Here is an 18657-nt window from a genome sequence, read left to right as displayed (position 1 = left end):
TAAGATGATCTCTCACTAATTATCAAGGTACAAGTGTTCTCCCTAAGTATGCACCGTTGCGAAAGTTCTTCGTGCTGAGACACCACGTGATGATCGGGTGTGATAGGCTCTATGTTTAAATATAACGAGTGCAAAATAGTTGCACACGTGGAATACTTAGGTTAAACTTGACGAGCCTAGCATATAACAGATATGGCCTCGGAATACGGAGACCGAAAAGTCGAGCGTGAATCATATAGTAGATATGGTCAACATAGTGATGTTCACCGTTGAAACTACTCCATCTCACGTGATGATCGGACATGGTTTAGTTGATATGGATCACGCGATCACTTAGAGGATTAGAGGGATGTCTATCTAAGTGGGAGTTCTTAAGTAATATGATTAATTGAACTTAAATTTATCATGAACTTAGTCCTGGTAGTATTAGCATATCTATGTTGTAGATCAATTGCTCGCGATATTGCTCCCCGTTTAATTTTTTATATAATCCTAGAGAAAATTAAGTTGAAAGATGTTAGTAGCAATGATGCGGATTGGATCCGTGATCTGAGGATTATCCTCATTGCTGCACAGAAGAATTATGTCCTTAATGCACCGCTAGGTGACAGACCTATTGCAGGAGCAGATGCAGACGTTATGAACGTTTGGCTAGCTCAATATGATGACTACTTGATAGTTTAGTGCACCATGCTTAAACGGCTTAGAATCGGGACTTCAAAGACGTTTTAAACGTCATGGACCATACACTACTAGGGAAAAGGCTAGCAGCAGCGCGGGTGCCCGCGCTACCAATAAGGCGCTACAGCTAACTCTTAGTAGTAGCGCTGCCTGTACCCGCGCTATCACTATTGACTATAGCAGCAGCGCTTTTCAGGAACGCGCTGCTATTACTTAGCTGTAGCGATTTCCCGGTCCAGCGCTACTGTTATATCTTTCACCATTTCCCATTCCAGCTTCGATAAACTGCAATTTCCAGATACTAGGTACTACTAGGTACTACTAGATATCAATTTCATAAAGCATTATAGGTACTAGGTAGTACTCCCTCGGTTCGAAATTACTCGTCGTGGTTTTAGTTCAAATTTGAACTCAAACCATGACGAGTAATTTGGAACCGAGGGAGTACTAGATAACAATTTCATATATACTCAACATGGATCCTCAAGCAGTACAAGGTGACATCGACGACAATCATCATATTTAGTTCTAGATGATATCGACGACGATCATCATATGTAGTTCTACATGATATCGACGACGATCATCATATGTAGTTCTAGATGATATAGCCACACACACATATGTAGTTCTAGATGATATCAATGACGATCATCATCCTCAAGCCTGGGCGGTGGGTGTTCCTGATAGTAATTAGGATGGCCTGTCCAGCACGAAGATTCTTGCCAACGAGGAATCTCTTCCACCCAACCGAGTTCAAGTGTGTGCGACCATCTGTGCCCATGCGGTAAGTACATGTGGTGACGGAGCCCCTTGCGGTAAGGCGTAGTCCAACTGAGCCTTCTTCATCAGGCTCGATACCACAACTCACAGATAGGTTCTTTGGCAATCTCTGAATAAGAAAAACATATCAATTAATAAATAGCCTCACACATACTCTTGCAAATATATTTCTATTAAGTCTAGATTTCTACACTATCAAAAGACACAGTACTACGCATTTGTACTAATTAATCATGAATTCTACTAATAAGTATATATATGGATTATCTACACTATTAATAGTTCCTTGGATTCTACACTAATAAGCATGTGATCAGACTCTACACTAAAGTATATCATCGACTAGATTCCACAAAGCATATCATTGGACTCTACACTAAGCATATCATCGGATTCACTAAGCATATAATCGGATAATTTGCATTTGTAAGTATGACAATAAAGCATATATATATCATCAAATTACTACATGCAGTACGTATAACATACCATTTCATGCCGATCGACCATGGTACTTGTCAGGCGGGTTACGAATGGCACCCCGACAAAGTCATCACGTGGCGGAATTATGTCCCATAGGTTGCACACCTCCTCCTCGCTCAGCCTCATTCTTTGAGCTATGATGGCTTCATGAAGTGGGTTCTCATCATCTTCATTGAGTGGGTCCTCATTATCTTCATCATCTTCGTCATCTTCATCATCTTCCACCAGGTTGATATAAATGACAACCAGCTTGGGTCTTTCTGCTCTGAAGGAGAATCTGATCAACTCACCACCAGTAAGACGCATGCGAGCGAGGAAACGGGCCCATCCATCTCCTCCAATCTGCGACATATTGTGTCCTTTCTCGACCTGCATAGTGTACGGCCCCCCAGGAGCCTCAAATGTCACAGTGTCTCCTGTCAGCTTGTTGAATTTCAACCTCACATTGCATGGGACGATCTGTGTAAGAAAAGCAAAATGACACAATGCAGTAATGCCAACACTAAAAATAAAATAGTTGTTACATTTCATCTAATTTCTTACCGCTGCATGACAAAAACTCAGATGGAAGTAGATGCCGAACAGCTTGCCAGTTGCAAGGCTGCTGGCGCACCTTGACTTGCACGGTCGACATAGTGGTGCTGGTGGTGGCGCCATTTTCCTAAAGCAATATGAGCAAAGGATTATCGATTCACTTCACAGGAAACAAGTGGCAAATTTAACTAAATTGGCACCTACATTTTGCCAAAAAATAACTTATTACAAAAAAACTAAATCGAGCATACTAAATCCACTAGCATACTAAATCAACTAAATCAAAATATTCTAAATCAACTAGCCTACTAAATCAACTAAATCAGCTAGCCTACTAAATAAACTAAATCAAAATGTTCTAAATCAACTAAATCAACTAGCCTACTAAATCAACTGAATCATATCAACTAAATCAAAATGTTACATATGAAAGCCTACTAAATCAAAATGTATCAGGGAGGAGGGACAAGGAGGGGCGACTCGAGGAGGGAGAAGATAGTAGGACGGAGGAGGAAGGCGGAGCGAGGAGGGGCCGGCCGGCGGCGAGTGGAGGGAGGACGGATCGAGGAGGAAGGCGGAGCGAGGAGGGGGCGGCCAGCGGCGAGTGGAGGGAGGACGGAGGAGGAGGCCGGTACCGAGTCCAGCGAGGAGGATGAGGCGACATCGGCGCAGATCAGGGGAGGGGCGACGGGGGAGGACCGGTGGCGCGGGGGGTGAGGAAGAGACCGTGAGTGTGTGTGAGTGTGATCTGTGGATGAGGCTAGTGAGTGGGGGGAGATGGAATGGAATAGCAGTAGCGCGCTATAGGTAAACGCGCTACTGCTAAACTACCTATCAGTAGCGCCTTTCGGCCTGAACGCGCTGCTGCTATGTGTCAGTATGTAAAAATAGACATAGACATAAAAAATACGCTGCTGCTACGTTACGCTGAATGCGCTGAATGCTCATTGATTTTTGTAGTTAATTTAGCAGTAGAGATTATTGCCTGAATGCGCTGCTGCTATGTTACGTAGCAGTAGCGCTGTTTATTTTAACGCGCTGCTGCTATAACTGGCCTCGCGGCGGCGTCGTGGGAATTTTAGCAGTAGCGCTTCTTGGAGTGCACGCGCTACTGATAAACTTGTTTCAGCAGCGAGTTTCCATGGCCCGCGCTACTGCTACTTAGCAGCAGCGCCTGATTTTAAAGCGCGCTGCTGGTAAGATTCTGTGTATAGGCTTTTCCCTAGTAGTGATATGAGATGTTTCAGGAGTTGATGTTAATATTTCAAGCAAGTACCCGAGTTGAGAGATATGAAGTCTCCAACAAGTTCTATAGATAAAAGATGGAGAAGAATAGCTCAAGCAGTGAGCATGTGCTCAGATTGTCTGGGTACTACAATCGCTTGAATCAAGTGGGAGTTAATCTTCCAGATAAGATAGTGATTGACAGAATTCTCTAGTCACCATCACCAAGTTAGTAGAACTTCGTGATGAACTATGATAAGCAAGGAATAACGGAAATGATTCCCAAGCTCTTTGTAATGCTGAACTCAACGAAGGTAGAAATCAAGAAAAATATCAAGTGTTGATGGTAGACAAGACCACTAGTTTCAACAAAAGGGCAAAGGGAAGAAGGGGAACTTCAAGAAGAACGGCAAGCAAGTTGCTGCTCAAGTGAAGAAGCCCAAGTCTGGTCCTAAGCCTGAGACTAAGTGCTTCTACTGCAAAGGGACTGGTCACTGGAAGTGGAACTGCCCCAAGTATTTGGCGAATAAGAAGGATGGCAAAGTGAACAAAGGTATATTTGATATACGGATTATTGATGTGTATTTTACTAGTGTTCGTAGCAACCCCCCAGTATTTGATACTGGTTCAGTTTCTAAGAGTAGTAACTCGAAACGGGAGTTGCAGAATGAACAGAGACTAGTTAAGGGTGAAGTGACGATGTGTGTTGGAAGTGGTTCCAAGATTGATATGATCATCATCGCACACTCCCTATACTTTCAGGATTAGTGTTGAACCTAAATAAGTGTTATTTGGTGTTTGCATTGAGCATGAATATGATTTGATCATGTTTATTGCAATACGGTTATTCATTTAAGTAAGAGAATAAATTGTTGTTCTGTTTACATATATGGTTACACACCCAATGAAAATGGTTCGTTGGATCTCGATCGTAGTGATACACATATTCATAATATTGAAACCAAAAGATGCAAAGTTAATAATGATAGTGCAACTTATTTGTGGCACTGCCGTTTAGGTCATATTGGTGTAAAGCGCATGAAGAAACTCCATGCTGATGGACTTTTGGAATCACTTGATTATGAATCAGTTGATGCTTGCGAACCGTGCCTCATGGGCAAGATGACTAAGACTCCGTTCTCCGGAATAATGCAGCAAGAAACAGATTTGTTGGAAATCATGCATACTGATGTATGTGGTCCAATGAATATTGAAGCTCGCGGAAGGTATCATTATTTTCTGATCTTCACAGATGATTTGAGCGGATATGAGTATATCTACTTGATGAAACACAAGTCTGAAACATTTGAAAAGTTCAAAGAATTTCAGGGTGAAGTGGAGAATCATCGTAACAAAATAAAAGTTTTTACGATATGATCGCAGAAGTAAAATATTTGAGTTACGAGTTTGACCTTCAGTTAAAACAATGTGAAATAGTTTCACTACTCACGCCACCTGGAACACCATAGTGTAATAGTGTGTCCGAACGTCATAACCGTGCTTTATTAGATATGGTGCGATCTATGACGTCTCTTACTGATTTACCGCTATCGTTTTGGGGTTATGCATTAGAGACAGCTACATTCACGTTAAATTGGGCACCACTAAATCCGTTGAGACGACACCGTATGAACTATGGTTTAGCAAGAAACCTAAGCTGTAGTTTCTTAAAGTTTGAGGTTGCAATGCTTATGTGAAAAAGTTTCAACCTGATAAGCTCAAACCCAAATCGGAGAAGTGCGTCTTCATAGGATACCCAAAAGAAAATGTTGGGTACACCTTCTATCACAGATCCGAAGGCAAGATTTTCGTTGCTGAGAATGGTTCCTTTGTAGAGAAGGAGTTTCTCTTGAAAGAAGTGAGTGGGAGGAAAGTAGAACTTGATGAGGTAACTATACCTGCTCCCTTATTGGAAAGTAGTTCATCATAGAAATATGTTCCTGTGACTAATACACCAATTAGTGAGGAAGCTAATGATGATGATCATGTAACTTCAGATCAAGTTGCTACCCAACCTCATAGGTAAACCAGAGTGAGATCTGCACCAGAGTGGTACGGTAATCCTGTTCTGGAGGTCATGTTACTTGACCATGACGAGCCTATGAACTATGAGGAAGCGATGATGAGCCCAGATTCCGCGAAATGGCTTGAGGCCATGAAATATGAGATGGGATCCATGTATGAGAACAAAGTATGGACTTTGATTGACTTGCCCATTGATCGGTGAGCCATTGAGACTAAATGGATCTTCAAGAGGAAGACGTACGCTGATAGTAGTGTTACTATCTACAAAGCTAGAATTGTCGCAAAAAGGTTTTCGACAAGTTCAAGGTGTTGACTACAATGAGAGTTATTTCTCACTCGTATCTATCCTTAAGTCTGTCCGAATCATGTTAGCAATTGCCGCATTTCATGAAATCTGGCAAATGGATAAACAAAACTGCATTCCTTAATGGATTTATTAAAGAAGAGTTGTATATGATGCAACCAAAAGGTTTTGTCGATCCAAAGGGAGCTAACAAAGTGTGCAAGCTCCAGCGATCCATTTATGGACTGGTGCAAGCCTCTCGGAGTTGGAATAAGCGCTTTAATAGTGTGATCAAAGCATTTGGTTTTGTACAGACTTTTGGAGAAGCCTGTATTTACAAGAAAGTGAGTGGGAGCTCTGTAGCATTTCTGATATTATATGTGGATAACATATTATTGATTGGAAATGATATAGAATTTCTGGATAGCATAAAGGGATACTTGAATAAGAGTTTTTCAATGAAAGACCTCGGTGAAGCTACTTACATATTGAGCATCAAGATCTATAGAGATAGACCAAGACACTTGATAAGTTTTTTCAATGAGTACATACCTTGACAAGATTTTGAAGTAATTCAAAATGGAACAGTCAAAGAAAGAGTTCTTGCCTGTGTTACAAGGTGTGAAGTTGAGTAAGACTCAAAACCCGACCACGACAGAAGATAGAGAGAGAATGAAAGTCATTCCCTATGCCTTGGCCATAGGTTCTATAAAATATGTCATGCTGTGTACCAGATCTATTGTATACCCTACACTATTTTTGGCAAGGGAGTACAATAGTGATCTAGGAGTAGATCACTGGACAAAGGTCAAATTATCCTTAGTGGAATAAGGATATGTTTCTCGATTATGGAGGTGACAAAAAGGTTCGTCGTAAAGGGTTACGTCGATACAAATTTTGACACTGGTCCAGATGACTCTAAATCTCAATCTGGATACATATTGAAAGTGGGAGCTATTAGCTAGAATAGCTCCGTGCAGAGCATTGTTGACATAGAAATTTGCAAAATACTTACGGATCTGAATGTGGCAGACCCGTTGACTAAACTTCTCTCACAAGCAAAACATGATCACACCTTAGTACTCTCTGGGTGTTAATCACATAGCGATGTGAACTAGATTATTGACTCTAGTAAACCCTTTGGGTGTTGGTCACATGACGATGTGAACTATGGGTGTTAATCACATGGTGATGTGAACTATTGGTGTTAAATCACATGGTGATGTGAACTACATTATTGACTCTAGTGCAAGTGGGAGACTAGAGGAAATATGCCCTAGAGGCAATAATAAAGTTATTATTTATTTCCTTATATCATGATAAATGTTTATTATTCATGCTAGAATTGTATTAACCGGAAACATGATACATGTGTGAATACATACACAAACAGAGTGTCACTAGTATGCCTCTACTTGACTAGCTCGTTGATCAAAGATGGTTATGTTTCCTAGCCATAGACAAAGAGTTGTCATTTGATTAACGGGATCACATCATTAGGAGAATGATGTGATTGACTTGACCCATTCCGTTAGCATAGCACTTGATCATTTAGTTTATTGCTATTGCTTTCTTCATGACTTATACATGTTCCTATGACTATGAGATTATGCAACTCCCGTTTACCGGAGGAACACTTTGTGTTCTACCAAACGTCACAACGTAACTTGGTGATTATAAAGGTGCTCTACAGGTGTCTCCGAAGGTACTTGTTGGGTTGGCGTATTTCGAGATTAGGATTTTTCACTCCGATTGTCGGAGAGGTATCTCTGGGCCCACTTGGTAATGCACATCACTATAAGCCTTGCAAGCATTGCAACTAATGAGTTAGTTGCGGGATGATGTATTACGGAACGAGTAAAGAGACTTGCCGGTAACGAGATTGAACTAGGTATTGGGATACCGACGATCGAATCTCGGGCAAGTAACATACCGATGACAAAGGGAACAACGTATGTTGTTATGCGGTTTGACCGATAAATATCTTCGTAGAATATGTAGGAGCTAATATGAGCATCCGGGTTCCGCTATTGGTTATTGACCGGAGACGTGTCTCGGTCATGTCTACATAGTTCTCGAACCCGTAGGGTCCGCATGCTTAAAGTTCGATGACGGTTATATTATGAGTTTATGTGTTTTCATGTATCGAAGGAGTTCGGAGTCCCGGATGAGATCGGGGACATGACGAGGAGTCTCGAAATGGTCGAGACGTAAATATCGATATATTGGACGACTATATTCGGACATCGGAAAGGTTCCTAATGATTCGGGTATTTTCAAGAGTACCGGGGAGTTGCGGGAATTCGTATTGGGCCTTAATGGGCCATACGGGAAAGGAGAGAAAGGCCTCAAAGGGTGGTCGCACCCCTCCATGGGCTGGTTCGAATTGGACTAGGGAGGGGGGGCGCCCCCTTCCTTCCTTCTCCTTTTCCCTTCCCTTTCCTTCCCTCCTACTCCTACTACTTGGAAGGGCTCCTAGTTCTACTAGGAAAGGGGGAATCCTACTCCCGGTGGGAGTAGGACTCCCCTAGGGCGCGCCATAGAGAGGGTCGGCCCTCCCCCTCCTCCACTCCTTTATATACGGGGGCAGGGGGCACCCCAAAGACACAACAATTGCTCTCTTGATCTCTTAGCCGTGTGCGGTGCCCCCCTCCACCATAATCCACCTCGGTCATATCGTAGCGGTGCTTAGGCGAAGCCCTGCGTTGGTAGAACATCATCATCGTCACCACGCCGTCGTGCTGACGGAACTCTCCCTCAAAACTCGGCTGGATCGGAGTTCGAGGGACGTCATCGAGTTGAACGTCTGCAGAACTCGGAGGTGCCGTGCGTTCGGTACTTGATCGGTCAGATCATGAAGACGTACGACTACATCAACTGCGTTGTGCTAACGCTTCCGCTTCCGGTCTACGAGAGTACATAGACAACACTCTCCCCTCTTGTTGCTATGCATCACCATGATCTTGCGTGTGCGTAGGAATTTTTTTGAAATTACTACGTTCCCCAACAGATGCACCAAGAATTCACAATCGACGAGCCTCAAATGTTTCAATGAAGACAAATAATTAGTACCAAGCCAGGTAGGATACCTCCGACCAAAAAACATCAATACCTAGATCTTCCAAGTTCTGTGTTGGGATTAGTTGCTCAAAGGTCTTCTCAATATTACAAATATCTTCTTCTGGATATGATTCACCAATACACTCGGTACACCTTAGACTAAAAATTTTGAGATATTTCTTATCTCTTAGCCACCATGAATCTGTACTAGGAGGAGCTCCTCTTTCCATTTTAATCATATAAAGCCGCCTTAGCTGTGAAAGATATCTCAACTCTTCCAACTCCCATCCATCTTGTACTATAGCATTATCATTTCCACCACCAATTGGGAAATCTTCTAAATCACTGAGCTACACCAATCTGCCTATTCCTTTTGGAACCTGATTGATTGATGTATCTTCAAGATCGAGACGCCTTAAACTACACAACTGAGTGACAGCCAAAGGAAGATGATGCAGAGCACTACATCTTTGCAAATTCAATATTTGAAGATTTTTCAGGGAGCCAATGGACTCAGGAAGGCAAGATATGCTAGTACCATCAAGGTCAAGTAGACGTATATGTAGCAAATTACCTATGTAATCTGGAATGCTTTGTACAAGTGAGTCGCTCAGTTCCAAAACATGAAGATACGGAAATCTCTTCAAAATTGTCTCCTCTACTATCCGTGCCTTCTGAGCAGTTTGGAAAGTCCTCACCAGAAGTTTCCCCTTACCCATGCCAGGTAACACTAATATATCCTTCTTAGTGACAACAGTAACACGTCTCAATTTTTACATGTCTGTACCTTCTAATGATTCCGAATCACCAATAAAGCATTCTTCTCTTGATAAATAACAAGAAAGCTACCTTAAAAGGTCATGCATTTTGCATTCAGTATGATCAAAACATGAATGTTGGAAAACGTGGCATGCAATTTCAAAAAAAACCTACGCTCATGCAAGATCTATCTAGGAGATGCATAGCAACGAGAGGGCTAGAGTGTGTCCATGTAACCTCGTAGACCAAAAGCGGAAGCATTTGACAACGCAGTTGATGTAGTCGAATTTCTTCTGGTTCCGACCGATCAAGCACCGAACGTACGGCACCTCCGAATTCTGCACACGTTCAGCTCGATGACATCCCTCAAACTCTTGATCCAGCAAAGTGTCGAGGGAGAGTTCCATCAGCATTACGGTGTGGTGACGATGATGGTGAAGTGATCCGCGCAGGGCTTCTCCTGAGCACTACGTGAATATGACCAGAGGCGTAAACTGTGGAGGGGGCGCCGCACACGGCTAACAACAGTTGATCTGTGTTCTAGCGGTGCCCCCCACATATATATAGGTTGGAGGGGAGGAGAGGCAGCCAAGGGGGCGCTCCAAGTAGGAGGAATCCTACTTGGGTGCCTCCCAATTCGGCCTCCCCCTTCCATATTCATCTGGGGGAAGGAAGGAGGAGGGAGGAGAGAAGGAAGGGGGGGCCGAATTGCTCCCCTTCCTTTGTCTCTTCCCCTCTTTCCTTCCCCTTATTTCGGCCTACATGGGGTGCACCAGCCCCCTATGGGCTGGTCTGTCCCCTTCTTGGCCCATTAGGCACATGTAGTTGCCGGGGGGATGCCCGGAACCCCTTCCGGTGACCCGATATGTACCCGGTACCCCCGGAACACTTCCGGTGTCCGAATATCATCGTCCTATATATGAATCTTTACCTCTCGACCATTTCGAGACTCCTCTTCATGTCCGTGATCTCATCCGGGACTCCGAACAACATTCGGTCACCAAATCACATAACTCATATAATACAAAATCGTCATCGAACGTTAAGCGTGCAGACCCTACGGGATCGAGAACTATGTAGACATGACCGAGACACCTCTCCAGTCAATAACCAACAGCGGAACCTGGATGCTCATATTGGTTCCCACATATTTTATGAAGATCTTTATCGGTCGTACCGTAATGACAACATACGTTATTCCTTTCTCATCGGTATGTTACTTATCCGAGATTCGATCATCGGTATCTTCATACCTAGTTCAATATGTTACCGGCAAGTCTCTTCACTGGTACAACGGCGTGCTATAAAAACGGTTTTTAACCCCTTTCCGTGACCGTATTTGGAACCGTCGCCAAGTGAGTGTGGGCGATAGGGGGGTCCTTCCCACACAACCCAGAAACCGTCGGGGATAGGACACAGGCTGGGGCCAAATGAGCTCGTGTGCGATCGGGCGAGGCATTGAAACCCAATCATTTCCGTTCATATGTACATCCCACACGGTGAATCCCAGAAAATCATTTCCGTTAGTATGTATATCACACACAGTTCTTTGTGTGGAAATGTTTGTGTAAGGTGGCCTAACGCAAACAGTTTGCTATCGGTTAATCGAACATGCCTACTTTCTAAAAACCGTGCGGGTTGTTTGAGTTCATCGCCCATGGTGCTGTCTGAGTAACCGTCTGCAAGAGAAAACCCCAATAAGCGGGGTAATTAGCCTATTATTGATAATCCATGTACTAATCAAATTGATATTTCTTATAAAACACACCAAATATTTCATATCCGTATAATAGCAACCAGGATTTCACCTCCTATGAGACCTGTGTTGCCGGACACTCGGATTCGTCCCCGGCCACAGACTCCGAACTGCTCGCGTCCGTGCCCATCCAATCTGATTGGGCACCAATCATGGAGTTCACCTCCGCGGATATCTTTCAGCACTCGCCCCTAGGCGACGTGCTAAACTCATTACGGTCTCTCTCCTTGTCAGGAGACCCTTCGCCGAACTATGTCCGGCTCGAGTGGGAAGCGGACGGCGAAGAAATTCATTCCCCACCCACCACCCATTTAATAGCCACTGTCGATGACCTAACCGACATGCTTGACTTCGACTCCGAAGAAATCGACGGTATGGACGACGATGCGGGACACGAACAGGAACCACCGCCCATAGGGCGCTGGACGGCCACCTCATCGTATGATATATACATGGTGGACACCCCCAAAGAAAGCGATGGCAACAAGGCAACGGAGGATAATTCCCCTGAGAAGCAATCCAAGAACCGGCGTCATCGGTGCCGCTCTAAGCCCCGCCATAGCAAAAACAGCGATACCGGCACAGGAGATAATAATGCGGCAAATAGTGCCGAAGACGAAGACAAACCCCTCCAGCCAGGCTTTGAGCAGGAGGATGGGCAAGCCAGCCTCAAGGAACATGCAGTAAACAGAGAATCAGAGGATGAAAATTACATGCCTCTCTCTGAAGATGAGGTGAGCCTCGGCGACGAAGAATTTATCGTGCATGAGGATCCCGTCGAACAGGAGCGCTTCAAGCGTCGGCTTATTGCCACAGCAAAAAGCCTGAAGAAAAGGCAACAATAGCTTCAAGCTGAGCAAGATCTGCTAGCGGATAGATGGACTGAGGTCCTAGCAGCCGAGGAACACGAACTTGAGCGCCCAATCAAAAGTTTCCCAAAGCGCAGGTTGCTACCCCAGATTGAAGAGGAAGCATTAGGGCCTGCGCTTCCAGCGTATGATGCGGCAGACCGGCCACCTCGTGGCCGCGACAAAGTGGCATATAAGCACGAAGTCCAGCCCGCACCCCGTCGCCAGTCAAACAAAAATAGCAAGGCCCGGGGTAACATGCAGGACCTGCGAGACGTATTGGAAAACAAAGCATGACACAAAAGATCGATCTTCGGATCACGAGGGCGCGCCCCAACACATGACGACGACCGTCATGTCGGATATACCAAAAACAAACCCGGCCGGGCCGAACACAGTAGACGAGACTCGTACGAACTGCGTCGTGACATAGCCCGGCACAGAGGCGCCGCACACCCCCTATGCTTCACTGATGAGGTAATGGATCATGAATTCCTAGAAGTATTCAAACCCGTGAATATTGAATCATACGATGGTACTACTGACCCCGCGGTATGGATAGAGGATTTCTTCTTCCACATTCACATGGCCCGCGGGGATGATCTACACGCCATCAAGTACCTCCCGTTAAAACGCAAAGGACTAGCTGACATTGGCTAAATAGCTTGCCAGAAAACTCCATCGAAAGTTGGGAGAACCTGGCAGACGCATTCCTGGACAACTTCTAGGGTAATTATGTGCGACCACCGGATGCTGATGATTTAAGTCACATAACACAACAGCCCAGAGAGTCAGCTAGGAAATTGTGGACTCGGTTCCTAACCAAAAAGAACCAAATTGTGGATTGTTTGGATGCCGAAGCCCTAGCGGCCTTTAAACATAACATCCGTGACGAGTGGCTCGCCAGACATCTTGGCCAAGAGAAGCCAAAGTACATGGTAGCCCTCACAACACTCATGACCCGCTTCTGCGCGGGCAAGGATAGCTGGTTGGCACATAGCAACAACACAGCAAGCAACCCTGGCACATCGGAAGCCAGAGACAAAAACAGCAAGCCATGTCGCAACAGATACAAGCGCCGCAACAACGGCGATAACGCCGAAGACACAGCAGTCAATGCCGGATTCAGTGGCTCTAAATCCGGTCAGCGGAAAAAGTCGTTGAAAAGAAACAATCTGGGTCCGTCCAGTTTGGACCGCATACTCGACCGCTCATGTTAAATTCACGGCACCCCCGATAAGCCAGCCAACCACACCAACAGAGAATGCTAGGTGTTCAAACAGGCCGGCAAGTTGAATGTCGAAAGCAAGGAAAAGGGGCTGCATAGCGACGACGAGGAGGAGCCCCGGCCGCCGAACACAGGAGGACAGAAGAAATTTCCTCCCCAAGTGAAAATGGTGAACATGTTATACGCAACCCATATCCCCAAGCAGGAACGAAAGCGTGCACTCAGGGACATCAAGGCGATGGAGCCAGTCGCCCCAAAGTTCAATCCATGGTCTTCTTGTCCGGTCACTTTTGATCGCAGGGACCACCCCACTAGTATCCGTCATGGCGGTTCTACCGCATTGGTCCTCGATCCTATCATTGACAGATTCCACCTCACTCGAGTCCTTATGGACGGTGGCAGCAGCCTGAAGCCCCTAGCGTACTGACCGTATCAGGATACAGTGCGCAAAATGGGTATCGACCCCTTGAGGATCAAACCCACAAAAACCACCTTCAAAGGTGTCATACCAGGTGTAGAGCCCTGTTGCATGGGCTCAATCACACTGGAAGTGGTCTTCGGATCTCCGGATAACTTCCGAAGCGAAGAGTTAATCTTCGATATCATCCCCTACCGCAGTGGCTATCACGCACTACTCGGACGAACCACATTCGCTAGATTCAATGCGGTACCGCATTATGCATACCTCAACCTCAAAATGCCAGGACCTCGCGGGGTTATAACAGTTAACGGAAACACAGAACGCTCGCTCTGCACAGAGGAGCACACTACGGCCCTTGCAGCAGAAATGCAAAGCAGTTTTGAGGCAAACAACCAGTTTGGCGACAAGGTCCATAGACACATTCAAGCTAGTCCGGAATAACCTGCAACAGAATCCCCAAGCGCGTTCAGAGCTCGCCTAGCAATTCAGCCTCCGTCCTAGTCCCAGTCAAGCGACGAAATTTATGCCGCGCATACATAACTACGCACTAAAGATACCATGGGTATAGGCGGAGGCACGGCTATGGCACGTCCCACAACGCTGTTCAACCGCCTCAGGACCAGTATATCTTTATCATTCTCTTCCTTTTAGGACCCTATTCTCTGGAGGCCCTCTCCGATAGCTAGATCATCGGACCCATTACGGGAGGGAAGCACCAAGGGAGCAAGAAGCTTTGACGTACAAGGGAATACCTAGGTGGTTTCTCATACCGATCGTTATACCTGTTTTACTTACCCGCACGCAACTTGCTCTCGGATCGTACATGTCAGATAGTCCTATTTTTTCTTATTGTACTACTTATACACATACGCTTTGACGTATCCTATAAATAACAATGCACAGCGTCAGCTTATTATTACATTTCTTCACCTTCTTATTTTTTATTTCTTTTATTTGTTTGTCTATTCACGACAAGTTGCTCCCGTACATTCTGGTACGGTCAGTATGCCAGGGGCTTCAGTGTACCCCATAACACGGCAAGAAAAGTCCGAACACTTTCGACAGTGTGGCACCCCGAACTTATAGCATTATATGCATCAGCTCCGAATCATGTCTTGGGTCAATAGTTGGGTTTGCTCGGCTCTCATGTTTTGGTGCCTTACGTTCCGCTATATCGGCTAAGGTAGCACTGGGAGAGCTACTGTGATTGTGTCTCGGTTCTTCCAGACGAGCACCTTAGTAGAGAAAGCCGAAAACTGACTGTCATGATGCGGCGAAAGCTGGTCGCTGTTCGAGAGATCCCAAATCCCTAAAGATTTTTTTCCGCATCAGGCGAGGAGTCGGCCTTGTCCGATTTAGGCGTTCATAGCGCCCCAAGTTCGGCCTTCCAAATACTAGGGGCTTCGCCAAAATTTAAAATTGTAGAGTTCTATGGCTATGTGAGAGCGATAAAGCCTTATAGTCCGATTGCCTGGTTCGTTGTGCTGAACACCTCCTTCGAAGGACCTAAAACTGGGATAAAGAGTGATCAGATTTATCCCGAACACCTCATTACTAGCTACATGGGGCAGAAGCCGACGACTGGCCAACTCTCAGATTTTATAAATGGCCGCACAGAAGGTAATATTTTAAATCAACAAGCGTTATATAGCGCAGACGAAGTCGTTTTCATATTACAGGACCACATGAGTACATTCATTCAAATATTACATCCTTAGAACATTCCTCCGCCACAAGGCGGGCACCCTTCAAGACGCTGTCATAATAATTCTGAGGGCGGCGATGCTCCTTGCCCTCCGGCGGCCCCTCCTTCACCAGCTTCTCGGCGTCTATCTTCGCCCGGTGCACTTTCGCTCGGGCAAAAGCCCTGTGCGCACCCTCAATGCAGATGGACCGCTTTATGACTTCAAGACGTGGGCAGGCATTCACAAGCCGCCTCACCAGGCCGAAGTAGCTGCCAGGCAGGGGCTCGCCAGGCCACATCCAGACTATGAGGCCCTTCATGGCATGTTCGGCCGCCTTGTGGAGCTCAACCAATTGCTTCAACTGGTCGCTCAAGGGCATCGGATGTTCGGTCCCAGTATACTGAGACCAGAACAACTTCTCCGTAGAGCTCCCTTCTTCGGCTCGGTAAAATTCCGCGGCATCGGATACACTGCGGGGAAGATCTGCGAACGCTCCTGGAGAGCTCCGAACTCGGGTAAGTAAAAGGAAAGTTTCCTTCACATGCTTGCTTTGCATAATGAATTCCTTACCCGCCGCTATCTTCTGGACCGCCTGAATCTCTTGGAGGGCCTTGTGGGCTTCGGCCTTGGCATTTTTTGCACTCTCAAGGGCCTTCGCAAGCTCAGACCCTTGTGTCTTAGAGTCACGCTCCAAGGACTCGTATTTTTTGATGAGATCCTGGAGCTCTTGCTGCACCTTGCCGACTCGAGCTTCTTGCTTCTCACGCTCGGTGCGCTCCTTGGCCGCTTTGTCTTCGGCCTTGGACAGCGCCTCCTTCAGTGCCGCCACTTCGCTCGTGGTCCCTAGCAAAATTCATGATGATCTTGTGACTTAACAACCACATTACTTTTTATTCCTTATCAATATACGGACGGGTATTACTTACCTTTGTTCTCTTCGAGCTGCCTCTTGGTAAGGCCGAGCTCTTTTTCGGACCGCTCAAGGTCCCGCTTCAGTGCGGAGACCTCCGCAGTGCGAGCGGCAGCGGCCAGCAATGAAGCCTGCTTATTCACATAAGACACATTCTGATTAGACTCCTGTGATTATTATTTGATCCTCTGTTCGGCCTTTCTTTGCGAACGCCAAACAGAGCATCAGGGGCTACTGTCTATGCTATAGCATTTTCTTATAAATTGATTACTTACCTCAAAGCCTGTTAAGAGGCTGGCACAAGCTTTAGTCAGTCTGCTTTTAGTGGACTGAACCTTCTCTACCACCGCACTCATGACAGTGTGGTGCTCTTCGTCAATGGAAGCTCCACGAAGCGCTTCCAGCAAGTTGTCCGGTGCCTCTGGATGGACAGAGGCCATCGGCATAGACGGCTCGCCCCCCTTTGTGAGGGGTCGCCCGACAGAGTCCGGAACCACGGGAGGTTCCGGCGCAGTATTCGGCCGGGGGCCGGACTTGCTGCCCCCATCCTTAGGGCCCACGGGAGCCTTGCCTCCCATGCGCCCGGCGTCTGGGAGGTCGCCTTGGGGCACCCCCAGAACTACCTTCCCTTGGCTTGGTGCCCTTCGGGACAACACCTCGGCGTCGTCCGTAGGGCAGGGGAAGGAGGCGGTCGGGAGCGAATCACTGTTCATCTCCGATAGGCCCAGAGACCCATCCGAAGAGGATATGTCGAGACGATCCTTGGGTAGGCTGCATGATCATGTTCGGCATGATAAGAAACAATGAAACGAAATAAACCAAAATTGTTATGGTATCCGGATACTTACGACTTCGCCAGGGGCTTGTCCCTGGGCAACCACTCCTCGTTGTTGAACGCGGCTGTGGTGGAATGGTCCGGAAGGAGGGCTCTTCCCTTCTTGGACCCTTCGGCCTCCCCGGATGGGGCGACTTTCCTTTTCTTATCCCCCCGGCTGGATGGGGAGAATTTTCCTCTTCCTCCTTGAGGGAGTCCTGTATTAGGGGGTCTCCGGACAGCCGGACTATCTCCATTGGCCGGACTGTTAGACTATGAAGATACAAGATTGAAGACTTCGTCTCGTGTTCGGATGGGACTCTACTTGGCGTGGAAGGCAAGCTAGGCAATACGGATATGGATATCTCCTCCTTTGTAACCAACCTTGTGTAACCCTAACCCTCTCCGGTGTCTATATAAACCGAAGGGTTTTAGTCCGTAGGACAACAACCTCAACATACAATCATACCATAGGCTAGCTTCTAGGGTTTAGTCTCTTTGATCTCGTGGTAGATCTACTCTTGTACTACCCATATCATCAATATCAATCAAGCAGGACGTAGGGTTTTACCTCCATCAAGAGGGCCTGAACCTGGGTAAAACATTGTGTCCCCTGCCTCCTGTTACCATCTGGCCTAGATGCACAGTTCGGGACTCCCTACCCGAGATCCGCCGGTTTTGACACCGACATTGGTGCTTTCATTGACAGTACCTCTGTGTCATCGCCGTTAAGGCTTGATGGCTCCTACTATCATCGATAGCGATGCGGTCCAGGGAGAGACTTTTCTCCCCGGACAGATCTTTGTATTCGGCAGCTTTGCACTGCGGGCTAATTCGCTTGGCCATCTGGAGCAGATTGAAAGCTACGCCCCTGGCCGTCAGGTCAGATTTAGAAGTTTGAACTACACGTCCGACATCTGCGGAGACTTGATCTTTGATGGATTCGAGCCACGGCCGGGCGTGCCGCACTGTCACGACGGGTATGACCTAGCTCTGCCGCCGAACAGTACCCTAGAAGCCGCGCCCACATCAGCTCCGACCCTTAGCTCGGAGCCAACTGCACCAATCGAGGACTGGTGGCTAGACAGCGCCTCAGGGGCTGCAGTCTCAACGGCGATCGAGCCGAACACCAGCCTAATCCTCTGCGAAGCCCGTGACTCCAA

At 46.4% G+C, this 18657-nt stretch overlaps 1 pseudogene; it reads right to left on the bottom strand.

Annotated features, from left to right (window-relative positions):
* The window catches only part of LOC147967784 (putative disease resistance protein RGA4), a 48683-nt pseudogene that overhangs the window by 3081 nt on the left and 26945 nt on the right, over positions 1-18657 (bottom strand).

This window comes from Triticum urartu, chromosome 5A (assembly GCF_056163025.1).
Source record: "Triticum urartu cultivar PI428250 chromosome 5A, HENAU_Tu73, whole genome shotgun sequence".
Taxonomy (NCBI): domain Eukaryota; kingdom Viridiplantae; phylum Streptophyta; class Magnoliopsida; order Poales; family Poaceae; genus Triticum; species Triticum urartu.
Note: the sequence above shows the minus strand (reverse complement) of the source record. Positions and strands in the feature narration are given on the sequence as shown.